At 39.7% G+C, this 11,885-nt stretch overlaps 1 protein-coding gene across 1 annotated transcript in view; it reads right to left on the bottom strand.

Annotated features, from left to right (window-relative positions):
- The window catches only part of TESK2 (testis associated actin remodelling kinase 2), a 587,073-nt gene extending 577,884 nt beyond the window's left edge, over positions 1 to 9,189 (bottom strand). Inside the window, exon 1 of the mRNA XM_053693575.1 lies at positions 9,011 to 9,189. The gene's annotated coding sequence lies outside the window, so the exon portion shown is untranslated. The remainder of the gene's footprint in view (positions 1 to 9,010) is intronic.
- Positions 9,190 to 11,885: the final 2,696 nt, after the last annotated feature.

Raw genomic sequence — 11,885 nt, forward strand, 5'->3', positions numbered from 1 at the left:
CTGTATTATGACATGTAAATGTTGCCTAAATAACATAAGATATTGTTGTTTACACTTGGTCCCATCCCCTCCAAACTGGAATATTTGCATTTGTAAAATGGGTCAAACTCCGGTCCTAAGTTTGATTAAAGGGTTATAAACTTTTATATTTAAAATTAAAACTTACACAGCAGTTCCTAATAATGCAAACAAGCTGATGGTAAGAAATGCTCACTGTACCTTGCAGCCAATGAGCATTAACAAGAAGTACCCAACTGATACTATAATTCTATAGAGCTTTCATTTCACAATGTCATGGCAAAACCAAATGTCTTAAATGATGCACTGTCATATGGATTCTTGTAATTTAATATAAAAAAAAATAATAATAATTAAACACTGTTATGGTAATATAAAATGATAAACCATAAGTAAAAAAGCAATATACTTTATTTTGTCCCCTGTTCCTGTAATTCCATTCTGAAATTGGCTCCACACTCTAGTGACCTATTTAGAATGGTCCCTTATTGGCCACAGCAGAAAAGGTAACCTAAGTTACAACATGGCAGCGCCCACTGTTTTATATACACTAAAACTTTACACTATATTGTGTCATTTAACCCCTTAATGACCGAGGACGTACGCCATACGTCCTCAGAAAAAAGGCAGTTAACGCCTGAGGACGTGTGGCGTACGTCCTCTGTTTGGAAAGCAGCTGGAAGCGATCCTCATCGCTTCCAGCTGCTTTCCGGTTATTGCAGGATGCCTCAATATCGAGGCATCCTGCAATAACAATTTGTACCCCTCCGGTGCAGAGAGAGCCACTCTGTGGCCCTCTCTACACCGGACATCGATGGCCGCAATCGGTGGATGGCGGGTGGGCGGCCATCGATGGCTTCAGATACACAGAGGGGGGCGGGAGAGTCAGGGGCGCGCACAGACACGCGCGCATGCACGGGGGATCGGCGGGCGGGAACCGCTTACACTACAGAAATAATCATGTAGTAAGTGGGAGGAAGAGGGGGAATAAATGCCCCCAAAAAGTAATCTAAGGGATCTGGGAGGGGGTGGGGGTAGGGGTTGGTCGTGGGGAAGCTACACTACAGAAAAATGTAAAAAAAAAAAAATAAAAAAGAGAAAAAAATATTGTTAAAGGGACACTGTACCCAAATTTTTTCTTTTGTAATTCAGATAGAGCATGCAATTTTAAGCAACTTTCAAATTTACTCCTATTAATTTTTCTTCGTTCTCTTGCTATCATTATTTGAAAAAGAAGGCATCTAAGCTTTTTTTTGGTTTCAATACCCTGGACAGCACTTTTTTATTGGTGGATGAATTTATCCACCAATCAGCAAGGACAACCCAGGTTGTTCACCAAAAATGGGCCGGCATCTAAACTTAGATTCTTGCATTTCAAATAAAGATACCAAGAGAATGAAGAAAATTTGATAATAGGAGTAAATTAGAAAGTTGCTTAAAATTTCATGCTCAATCTGAATCACAAAAGAAAATTTTTGGGTACAGTGTCCCTTTAACTGGGTACTGGCAGACAGCTGCCAGTACCCAAGATGGCCCCCAATAAGGCAGGGGGGGGTTAGAGAGCTGTTTTTGGGGGGGATCAGGGAGGTTGGGGGCTAAGGGGGGATCCTACAAAGTAGCATATGTAAATATGCTAGAGATGTATTTTTAAAAAAAAAAAAAAAAAAAAAAAAAAAAAAAAAAACTTATTTTAGTACTGGCAGACTTTCTGCCAGTACTTAAGATGGCGGGGACAATTGTGGGGTGGGGGAGGGAAGGGAGCTGTTTGGGAGATATCAGGGGGTCTGATGTGTCAGGTGGGAGGCTGATCTCTACACTAAAGCTAAAATTAACCCCGCAAGCTCTCTACAAACTACCTAATTAACCCCTTGACTGCTAGCCATAATACATGTGTGATGCGCAGCAGCACTTTGCGGCCTTCTAATTACCAAAAAGCAACGCCAAAGTCATATATGTCTGCTATTTCTGAACAAAGGGGATCCCAGAGAAGCATTTACAACTATTTGTGCCATAATTGCACATGCTGTTTGTAAATAATTTCAGTGAGAAACCTAAAATTGTGAAAAATTTAGCGTTTTTTTTAATTTGATTGCATTTGGCGGTGAAATGGTGGCATGAAATATACCAAAATGGGCCTAGATCAATACTTGGGGTTGTCTACTACACTGAAGCTAAACTTAACCCTAGAAGCTCCCTACATGCTCCCTAATTAACCCCTTCACTGCTGGGCATAATACACGTGTGGTGCGCAGTCGCATTTAGCAGCCTTCTAATTAGTAAAAAGCAAAACCAAAGCCATATATGTCTGCTATTTATGAACAAAGGGGATCCCAGAGAAGCATTTACAACCATGTATGCTATAATTGCATAAGTTTTTTGTAAATAATTTCAGTGAGAAACCTAAAGTTTGTGAAAAAAATTGTGAAAAAGTGAACATTTTTTTTTATTTGATCGCATTTGGCGGTGAAATGGTGGCATGAAATATACCAAAATGGGCCTAGATCAATACTTTGGGATGTCTTCTAAAAAAAAATATATACATGTCAGGGGATATTCAGGGATTCCTGAAAGATATCAGTGTTCTAATGTAACTAGCGCTAATTTTTAAAAAAAGTGGTTTAGAAATAGCAAAGTGCTACTTGTATTTATGGCCCTATAACTTGCAAAAAAAGCAAAGAACATGTAAACATTGGGTATTTCTAAACTCAGGACAAAATTTAGAAACTATTTAGCATGGTTTTTGTTTGGTGGTTGTAGATGTATAACAGATTTTGGGGGTCAAAGTTAGAAAAAGTGTGGTTTTTTTTCTATTTTTTCCTCATATTTTATAAAAAAATTTATAGTAAATTATAAGATATGAGGAAAATAATGGTATATTTTGAAAGTCCATTTAATGGCGAGAAAAACGGTATATAATATGTGTGGGTACATTAAATGAGCAAGGGGAAAATTACAGCTAAACACAAACACTGCAGAAATGTAAAAATAGCCTTGGTCCCAAACAGACAGAAAATGGAAAAGTGCTGTGGTCATTAAGGGGTTAAACAGCTAATGAAACTTCGAAAAAAATACATCTACATGCTATTCTCAGAATAATCTTATCTTTGACTGCATCACTTCTATCTAGCATTTATTTAGTGTTTAATGTCCCTTTAAGTACAATCTCCCTATGGCTGACGTGTCAAGGTGTCAAATTTAAACACATTGCAGAAATTAAATTTACTCCCATACTTTTCGCATGGTAGAATCAACTTCTTTACATAAATTTACGAAACAACCCGCCAGAAAAAGTTGCATCTAAATCAGTCAAAGGCAATCGGATTATTGATAACTGAAGCTTTGCTCGGCCCTAAAGATCAAAGTTACTAATCGGTCTATGTTCTAATCATCGATTTTGTACAATGTGAACAGAATGATGTAAAAACCATCATTGGGCATGCCAGCTCAGGTGTATGTGAAAGACACATAAGAAAAAAGGTTCAGAAGTGCGTCAACGGTGTCTGGGGGAAAAACGCAGACTGCCTAATGCCAATAGCAATGCTTGAAAAAGACTGGAAAGATCCTGTTGCAAAGAAATGTAGTGCAGCCAAAAGTTTAAGTATTCTAGGTATTGCCCATGACCTTGCTGTCATGGGCTCCAGCGTGTCACTTATTTGTTTGTACAGTGACAGAAGATGGCTATCCAGCAGAAACCTCTGGATAATCTCTCGGTCAGTAAGGGCATCTAATCCAACTCTAGAGAGAAACATCCTTGGTACTCTTTGTGGAAGCACAAGTAATTGAGGTTCATCTCTAGTCTGCCTTCTACGTAATAGAAGAAATTGGAAAATAAAAAGATGCAGTCCGGTCTCCATATTTGACTGTTCGACTACCAAGTAAATTTTGTCTAAAGTTGTTCTTTTAGTTAGCAATGACTAATCCTTTCGGCGTCCGTCTGAACACCCATTGCTTTCGATTGTCTCCGCCATAAAAAAAAAAAAAAGTTGCAGATGTTAATTCACAATGTAGAGGCGAAAATATACACATATACATATATACGAAATAATTGAACTATTAATATTTGACAGACAGAATTTTGGGCTTACAATGGCAGCCCCGCGGAAAAAAGGTAAGCGGACAAACAGCCACGATGTTGATCGATCACAAGTTTGATTCAGCAGATTTTAAAGCAGTTTTTTTTTCCAATGCTTGACAGCTTTGTACATTAAAATATTGATGCAAAATTACATGCAGATACCAAGGTGGCCGCTTAGTACATGTACTATGTCTAGTATTATGAACATGAAGTTCAACTAATTAAAATTTTACACAAAATGTTTTTATTAGGAAGTTCACACAGAGAATTATGCAAGAGGACAACGACCTAGTGTGGATTGTCTTGTCTACAGTAAAAAAAAAGCACTAGATATTATTACAGCATCATAGCTCTGTGATGCCTCTATTTATTTAGGCACTGGCTATATGATGCAGGTCTCAGCAAAGCCACATGTTCCGTAAGAGAAGTTGTATGCAAACGTACAGAGCATAGTAATAAGGCTTCCAAAGCAAGCATCAGAGGCTATGGGTTTCAAACCCCTTCTATTAGTACGCAACAAGAGATTTATACCTGGACACGTAAAGTAAAAACCTGGCTCGGACGCAACTACAGAGGCAGATTTGTTATTGAAGAGAACACGTGCCACATAAATATTTTAGGTATTTGTAGCAGTCATTTGATTTCTCAGTTGAAGATTTCCATTGTAATCAATATATACTGCTACAGTTCATCTTACTATTGTAGCACAAAGACTATACCGTCTCGTCAAGACAATTTCTCCAGCACAAACCACCTACCACAAAAAAAGGTACATACCTATATATAGTCTCTTAAGAAAAAATGTCACAAGCCAATTAACTGCTTTAAACCTGTTACAGGTCAGAGGTTCTCAAAGAGTCCAAGGATTCACACCCTGTAACAGGAACAATGAGTATAGTACCCACTCATTGAAGATGTAAATTAACCCACTGGCTGCCAGAGAGGCGTGCAGTACCGTGTACAACAAAGCACTGAAGTCCTGTCAGGCACAAATGGAGTTAAACATGATAATCTAGTTTTGTCTGCAATGAAATAGCGCAGCTGTTGCCAAGTTTAAAACAAAATAAACAGCAATGGCTTCTTGTTATATGCCAGCTTCACAGACCTGGCTGGCACAACCTGAAATCCACCCATCTCCCATGTTAAGAGTAGGGAAACAGATCCAAAGAGACAGTAAGGTAAAATTAAACATTCATGACTCAGAGCAGTATAGTCACATGACTCAGATGTGTGACTAGAGCTGCTGATTGGATCAACATTAGTTTCCAGTCTGGACCAGCAGTGACCATGCAGTATTTCTACTATGTGTTTAACCTCTTTGCGGGGTTAAAAACATAGCATTAAAGGATCGTTAGTCATAAAATGATCTAAATACGATCACACAAATTTTTGACTATACTGGCCCTTTAAAGAACTTTCCAATTTACTTAAAAGGGACACAATACACATTTTTTTTTATTCCCGATTCAGATAGAGCATGTTATTTTATACAACTTTCTAATGTATTTATATTCTCTAATTTGTTTTGTTCTCTTGATATCCTTGGTTGAATAGGATACCTAGGTAGAACCTGGAGCTGCCGATTGGTTGTTGCACATAAATGCCTCATGTTATTGGTTCACCCAATGCATTAACACCTGCTAGTAGTGCATTGCTGCTTCTTCAACAAAGGATAACAAAAATAGAGCAAATAAGAAAATTAAATTGAAAAGTTGTTTAAAATTATATTCTCTATCTGACTCATGAAAGAAAAAAAATGTGGGTTTAATGTCCCTTTAATTCAATTAGTATTCTTTGTTGGAAAGCAAAAATAGCAATGCCCTACTGGTAGCTAGCTGGTGATTGGTGGCTGCGCACAAATGCCTCATCATTTGCTCATGCAATAAGAAGTGCAGCTAAATCATTGATGCTTCTTCAACAAAAGGATAACAAAAGAATAAAATAAATTGGAAAGCCATTTAAAATTGGATGTTCTAACGGAATCATGAAAGGAAAATTGTGGATTTGAGTCCCTTCTCCCATTAATAACAAAGCCTTATTCCAGTCCCTCCAAGAATTGTCTCCGCATCCCTTGGCAGTTAACAACACAAACAAACCAAGTGACTAAAAGGCATTAATACTGATCTACAAAACAAAACTGGTTTGAAACCTGTTGCAAACTGTTCCTATAAATACCAAATAATCATTTTAATAGGATTTAGTCATCTGGTTCTGATTTCTCGTGCTATTTAGCTTGATTAAATTCAATGTAACTTTGAAACCATCAATTAAGAAATGTGTTAGATCTACAAATATTTCTTCTATACTGTCACTTTGCATGCAGTATAAGTCACTATAACGTTCTTTGTTCTGCCGTATTATAATATTAATTTATTTGTACAGCTCCGCAAAATTCCGTAGCGCTGGGTATAGAGATATTGGAGTTTATGACAGACTAAACAAATCTAGTACAGGAGGACCACCACTCTGTCTAGAAGAGCTTACAGTCTAGAGGTGAAGGGTACAGAGACATAAGGTTTGGGGTAGCCGGTCATGTGAATTTTAGTTGACACAAGGCAGTTCAAGATTTAATTTTGGGGAGGATGAAACATTGAAGAGATGGTAAGCCTCTCTTAAGAGGTGGTTTTTAAATGGTGCCAGAAGTTATACAAGGTTGGAGACAGTCTGGTGGAGTGGGGAAGAGAGTTCAAGAGGACAATAGCAGAATGTGAGATGTCTTGGAAGCGAGAGAGGGAGGGACGTAAGGTCAGAGGTTGATCAAAGAGGACCGTTAGTGGAGTATTTGGAGAGGAGTGAGGCTGTTGAGTACTTTTTAAGTTTGGGTTAGAGAGTGTATGGGGAGCCAGTGTAGAGACTGGTAGAGCAGACGATGTAGATCAGCAACTTAGGTGGATGAGTCTAGCTGAAGCATTAATAGATTGGAGGAAGGAGAGGTGGTGTTTGGAAAGGCCATTTAGAAGATGATTGCAGTAGTAAATGTGTGTAAAGGGAATTATGTTTATAGTTTGAGTAAAGGAAAGGATGGATTCTGGAAATGTGTAGTTGTGCTCAGCAGGATTTGGTAAGTGCTTGTATATGTGAAGCATGTGTGAGTTCAGAGTCAAGTGTGGCCCCAAAGACAGAGGACCTATGATGAGGTGTTGGATATCCAATGTCAGGTGCTGGATGCAAGAAGAATGGGGAAATAAGAAGCAGCTCAATTTTTGACATGTTGAGTTAAAGGTAGTGCAAGGAAATATATTCAGCTTGTTCCCCTCTGCCAATGAACAGAACACTCAAATACAGTGAATGTGTGTTGAGTACAATATTTTATATCAGAAAATGTCACTTATTCGAAAATTTAGGAGCCAATCACCCCCCAAAAAAATAAATTTAAAATCAAAACAAATATATATATATAATTTAAAATATATCTAAGAAGTTAGGAATGAGAAGTACCATTTATGACGTGGTTCCCTGGAACCAAGCTCTGTATTATACTGTTACAGCTAAAGAATGCATTTGCACTTTATACAATAAATACACATACAGGTCAGCCAACTAGGGTAATGAACTTTTAACAGTGACACCGGCTTCTTTAGAACCATTGGTCCCAAATAACCCATTCATTTTACAGTTATACAATGCCCTACATACAAGCAGGAAAAGCAAAAACAACAGCAAGCTGTTCAGTACACAGTGCATTAAAACACATAACCTGTTACATGTATCAATAACCGCAATTCCATCTGTAGGACATCTTTCTTTAGTTGTGTGTTTTTAGGTTTAACTACAGAAAAGCAAGCCCACTTACAGCTAAAGAATGACAGTGATTGCTAACATGGCTGAATAATTTAATTCAAAGGAGTGGTAGATACACAGAATAATGTTCTAGTGGAAGAGCAGGAAGAAATACACTACAGGTATTTCTGGGACAGGTATAAAGATGACATTTGCTAATACTGAATGGAGGTTAGATCATTCCTTCTGGTGAATTACATGAATGTCAACATCTTGTACTGGGTGACACCTGAATACCTTGTGTGACAAAAAGGATACATAGAATAGCTTTCCAGTGGAGTGGCAGAAATATGGGCTATTGCACATAAAGTTGTATACTCATTCTTATATTTCCAGGCATAAAGAGCAGCGAGGGGATTAAATGGAATTAGTTAGCCATTGTCAACAAGTATGTTTCATTCTCTCTGGTGAATTACCGCTGGTAAATCTGACAAAGCCCTGTACTTAGTTAACCTCTTGACCACCAAGGGGTTAATGGACAACATGCTTAATGGCTTTAAGCAATAGTAATAGATAAGACTGTCCAGAGGATTAAGCCAGAGTTTTCCAGGAGTAAAGGAGAATGGGGAGATTAGATCGGGCTTTTGGCTCTTAGCTGCTGTCACTACCCAGGTTTCACTGCTACTGGTGTTTAACACCCAGCAAGTCTAAAAATAAACCTACAATTAGCGGGCAATATTATATACAGTTTACTGAAGAGGTAGTTAACTGGAATTGCCTGCAAGTAGAGGGGGTAACAAGTTCAACATAGTAAAAATAACTAAAATTACCTGCTAGTAGTGGGGGTGCGATATTTTATACTAGTGAAGAGGTAGCAGATGCCAGGAGTTACCTGCAAGTGCTGGGGATATAAATTAAATATATACTGCTGAGGAAGTAGCAGATACCAGGAGTTACCTGCAAGTAAAGGTAAAAAGTACACCCTGATCATTTACCATCTATCTTGGTCGCTAATGGGTTAATGAGTCTGATAAATGCGATAGGTACCAAGCAGCACTAACTACCAGCAGAGCGGCAGCAGCAAAACACAACAACTAGAAAGTTCCGTATCTCTTGCGCTTGGGGTCAGCCCCTGAGTGGGGAGTTGTAACTAGAGCTCGGCAGCAGGGACGGCCCGTGCTGGGTATAAAAACTCACCGTGTGCAGGCTGCGCTCTCCAGGCCTCCCGGGCTCTGTAATCTAAATAAGGCCGCGCGGGTACTCGGGTGTAAATCACTCCTCACAGTCAGAAGCGTAGAACACGGACGAGCGCCATGTCAACCACTACCAACTAGCAGGCAGCAGCGTATCGTATACACTGAAAACCAACGCAGCAATCTGAAGGGGGTGTGTCTTTGTGACAAGCCACGCCTATTCTTCCAGGTCCCAACCAACTAAAACTCTTGAGCACTTAATAGAAAAGGAACCACACAGCCCAATCATGTGCCAAACTCACAGGTAGCCCGCCCATGGAAGACATAGTATTTATTTATTGGCTGCTTTCTTTTAAATGGCAGCCAGATAGACCAATGAAAGAATGAGGATGGCTATTTTACTAATTAGACTGCGAGTGTCGCAGCTCAAAGTTGGTAAATAGTTTTGAGGGAAAGAGTAGTATTGTCACAGGATTGGTTGGAGGTAATGTTGTGGGCAGGATTAAGATAATGTAACTGGCCTATACGTATGCACCTTAGTCTTGATTGGCAATGTATCTGACCTGTGTGGGATATTTTGGAAGAACTATAAACCGTGCTTGTGAGCTTAACTATAATTAAGGAACCGTGCTCACAACGTGACCCGAATCACAGGGACGGTCTAGGAAAAGTAAAACAACGCTGCATTCCATTTTCTGTCATCTTAAAAAACATATATAAAATGTAATATAGTATTTTTTATGTGAATGTTCCTGTACTGAATAAACCAACTTTTTCTTGTCAGGTAATTACATGTCACTGACAGAGATGTGAGTCTTTCTTATCGGCCAATGAACAGCTGATACATAGGTATGATACTTTTTTTGTTACCCTGTTCACATGCAATACATTTTAACATCATGCACAATGGCTGCTCGTTCATGTAAGGACTAGTGCATGTTTGTTTACAATGTGCATGCTGCTCTGTCAGAGTTAGCAGTACTCATGTTCTTCATTTAAAGGGACATACAAGTGTAAAAAGTAAATGTCCTTGTGTGCTACATCATTTTATTACTGCACTGTTACATATAACTGTCTGACCCCTGCAACAGACTAAATAAATACTTTAGCTTCAGAGCATCAATGCACTACTAGTAAGAAGCCATGCTGACCTAATCTGATGAGCCATTGATAAGAGGCAATGTGTTTAGCGACCAATCACCAGCTACAGCTCCCATCAGTGCACTACTGCTCCTGACTCTACCTAGGTATGCTTTTCAACAAAAGAAGCCAAAATATTACAGCATTTTCTTTTTGCACTTTTATGTCTCTTTAATATAAAATTAGAGTACATCTGTTTAGTTTTTAGTTTGTTTATTACAGGCTATTACAAAAATGCTCCCGTACTGCTGAGCGTGTCTGAAGGAAAACTCACTCTGAACCCGATTTCATACACTATAAGTTTATTCTTCGTTGATACACTTCCGCCCTTCACTTAGCCAAGCAAACTTCTCTCATATCTACTCTTTCCTCAAACCCAAAACGACTCTTCTCCACCTTTAACTCTCTCCTCTACACACCTGCTCTACCACCCCCACCTGTCTTTAGTTCTCAAGACCTGGCAGACTACTTTTTAAACAAAACACATACTATCCAAAGCAACATCCCAACACCAACCTGCAATATTCCAACAACAGGCCCAATTACTCCCTCTACCACCCTCTGTGTCTTCCATCCAGCCACTGCGAATGAAGTTTCTTCCTTACTATCTTCCTCACGCCTTACTACCTGCCCACTTGACCCTATCCCTTCCCATCTAATACCCTCCCTATCTTCCACCCTCACTCCTGCTCTTACCCACATCTTCAACCTATCTCTCTCTACCGGCTCATTCCCATCTTCTTTCAAACACGCAAAAGTCACTCCCATACTCAAAAAACCCTCCCTCGACCCTAATTCTCCTGAAAGCTACCGCCCCATATCACTGCTTCAACTAATATCAAAACTCCTTGAAAAACTAGTTTACAATCGCCTAACCCACTTCCTGTCCGCCAACTCCTTGCTTGACCCACTGCAATCCGGATTCCCCCCAAAACACTCAACTGAGACTGCCCTTACCAAGGTCACAAACGATCTTCTCTCTGCTAAAAATATTGGCCACTACTCTATACTCATCTTACTTGACCTCTCAGCTGCCTTCGACACAGTTGACCACCCCCTCCTCCTACAGACCCTTAGCTCTTTTGGTCTCCGTGACACTGCTCTTTCCTGGATTCACTTTTATCTCTCACAGGTAATTTTCTGTGTCATTTGCCGGCGACTCCTCCTCTCCTATGCCTCTGTCTGTTGGAGTACCTCAAGGATCTGTTCTGGGTCCTCTACTCTTCTCCATCTATACTTCTTCACTGGGTAAACTTATCAACAGTTATGGCTTCAAATATCACCTCTATGCTGATGACACCCAGATCTACCTCTCCACCCCTGCTCTCTCTCCCTCTGTCCTCTCTCATGTCAGCAACTGCTTATCTGGTATTTCTTCCTGGATAGCCTCTCACCACCTAAAGATTAACATGTCCAAGACTGGGCTCCTTCTTATCCCCCCTCAAGCTCTACGCCGACTTCTGACTTCTCTATCCCTGTTGACTGCATCACCATTTCCCCATCGCCCCAAGTCTGCTGTCTCGGAGTCACACTTGACTCAAACCTATCCTTCGTCCCCCATATCCAATCGCTTTCTACATCCTGCCGCAATCATCTACGCAATATTTCCAAACTTCGCCCTTTTCTGAGCTCTGACACCACAAAGCAAATAATCCACTCCCTTGCTATCTCCCGACTTGACTACTGCAATAACCTGCTTGCTGGCCTTCCTGTCAGGGTTTTTTCCCTGTTGTGTTTGC

The sequence above is a fragment of the Bombina bombina genome, chromosome 10 (assembly GCF_027579735.1).
Source record: "Bombina bombina isolate aBomBom1 chromosome 10, aBomBom1.pri, whole genome shotgun sequence".
In the NCBI taxonomy this organism is placed as follows: domain Eukaryota; kingdom Metazoa; phylum Chordata; class Amphibia; order Anura; family Bombinatoridae; genus Bombina; species Bombina bombina.